Raw genomic sequence first — 2,836 nt, 5'->3', positions numbered from 1 at the left:
AAACGGCATGACGAAGAAAAACGAGCACTTAAGGCAAAAAGGGTAAATTGGTAATTATCCAGGAAGAATCGAGTGCAACCGAGCACACCGTTGGATAGACAGCAAAAAATTAGTCTAGTTCAAAAAAAAAATCACTTGAATCGGAGTCCAGACGAAGGAGAAAAGCCCAAAAGAAGAATTGATATCGCGGCGGCCCGACAAGGGGCCATGACAGCCCCATGCGCACGCCCATGCACGCCGCGCGCGCGCCGGGTGCACACATGGCTGGCAGTAGCCCATAAAGCTGCTGTGTGGTTTTTTTTTCAGAAAAATCCGGAACAGAGGCTAAATTTGGAGGCCTAGATGAATTTTTTTGCAAAAACACAAAGAAGAAACCCCCCTCAAAATTGAGTTTTCTACGTGACTCGCGATAGAATTAAAAAAAAAACTCACTATAAAATGCCCAAAATGCCCCTAGCTCAGTAAGGGGTCAAAAACTCAAAAAAATGCAACTTTGCACCAAGTATGCATTTGGCCCTAGATGCATTTCTAGGTTGAAATGAATATGCACGCAAGTGTATTTAGTGTTTTTAAGCACGCGGGAATGGTCCGCGGCTCCCGAGAAGACCCGATGCAAAATCCGACCCTCCAACGGCCAAAAAGGCGAAAATGAACAAGAAAAGAGAAATTTGAAAACCAAAATTAACAAATGATTTCAAATTACCGTTTGGCCCTTGGCCACATTTCAAATATGATTTATAAGACCCTATGAAAAAATAAAAATGGAATTCCCACACTCGATGCAAGTATAGTGAAGCAATGACTCGGCATTTTTCAATATTTTCATAATATTTCATGAAGTTAAAAGTTACATAGGATACAAATTAGATGTCATTGGCCTATGGTCTCATCTCATACATGTCAAATACATTGTAAAGACTGTACTTATGTACATATTATAAAAATAGAATCAAATTTACACATTTTGACACATTTTGACATATAAAGCTATAAATGGCATTTCAAGCCAACATTTACAAGAAATGAGAACTTCAAGTTTACAAATAATCCAAGCATGATGTGAATCCCGAATCTTGATCCCGGTACCTGAAAAATGTCCCCACTACATGGATGAGTAACATAAAGTTACTCGTAGGAGATGAGCATGCATTGACCTAGCATTTTACAATTCTATCACCTTAAGGTGAAACATGTCAAAGGGGCTCATGCCACCTAACGTCTATGTCAAGTGAGACTCAGGGATCATCCTAAGCTACTCATGCAATTTAAAGTGAACAACGACATACAAGTATACATGCTCAAGTATACTAAACAATGTTAAACATGTTATACAACATACAAGTATACATTTCCAAGTATACTAAACCACATTAAGACAAGTCATGCAATGTCTAAGCATATTTATACAAGTATGTATTTTATATGAAAATCTTGTAAATCAAGTATACCGACACAAGTATACTAAGCTAAGAGAGATACGCTTAAAACAAGTATACACGGCACAAGCAAACTAAATGAATCTCAACTCACAGAGCAAGCATATAAGTTCAAGTACACTATATGAGATCTAAATGCACAAAACGAGTATACAGTTTCAAGTATACTAAGTAAGATTCAAATATCCAAAGCAAGCATTAATTCTCAAGGTACAAGTAATCCATGATTAACAACTTGAAATTGAATGCGAAATCAAAGTAGAAAGACTAGGACATGTGGTCACTAGACCAAGCAAGTGTTTTCGGGTAATTATGACCCACAAGGCACTACCTAGTGCGCACATGCGTAAATTATTCCGGGCAATTACGACCCACAATGTACTACCTAGTGCGTACTTATGACTTAAAAGACTCTTGTCTCCGTACTAGAGCCAAACCCTAGCCATTACGTGAAATATGTCTTTACAAGCTTTCTAAAATCAATAAGTTCAAAACTTATACTAAAATCAATAAGTTAGACCAAACTTATATCAAAATTAATAATGCATAAAACCATCTTCCATGCACAAATAAGGTTGAATCCACACAAACCATGTCTAATGATTCAAGTCTAAATAGCATATGACATGTCAAGTCTCCAATATGCAATTATACACAAAGTAAGAATATTTTACAACAATTAAGTCACATTACTATCCTAAGCCACAAGTACTAAATAAGCTTCATTTTAGTAACAAGCTTTCAAGATAAACAATTATAATATTCTAACAAGCTATATACCTACACAAGATATATTTAAACAAGCTTTACAAGTCGATGATATTCTATATCATGCTAAGTCCAATTACCATTTTAAGAGGCCCCAAGTACTAATTCTACATCCAATTAGTAATATGCTCACAAGGTAATTAATTTCACTACATTAAAAGGGATTTTCAACCTAACATGAAAAGTCTCTAGATTTCATATTAATCCCAAATAAACTCAAATTAATATATGTTAAGGAACATAGCATAGTCTTCACATATAATATACCCAAAATCAATTTAAGTGACTACAACACTTAAAAATAAAATTAATTAATTTTCTCTAGATTTTCAAACATATCTAAATGTCCTCAATTTAATATATGTTAAAGAACTTACCAAGGCCTACTTTAATATCACATTACAAGTTGATTCCATGCTTCATACAACTAGGTGAATTAAACTTTCACAAAAGATAAATATTAAATAAAATTTACAATTCTTATTCAAATAACCCTAACTTAATATATATCAACCACCATACCAAGGCCTAAATTTCTAGTATGCCACAATTTAATTCTAAGTTGCCTAACATCATGAGAATTAAATCTTAAACAAAGAAAATAATTAAATTAAATTCTATAACTTGAACAA

The sequence above is a fragment of the Cornus florida genome, unplaced genomic scaffold (assembly GCF_030987335.1).
Source record: "Cornus florida cultivar Cherokee Brave unplaced genomic scaffold, ASM3098733v1 CherokeeBrave_3.0.0_Hap2_Chr10, whole genome shotgun sequence".
NCBI lineage: Eukaryota > Viridiplantae > Streptophyta > Magnoliopsida > Cornales > Cornaceae > Cornus > Cornus florida.
The sequence above is the reverse complement of the archived record's forward strand: the minus strand, read 5'-3'. Positions refer to the sequence as shown.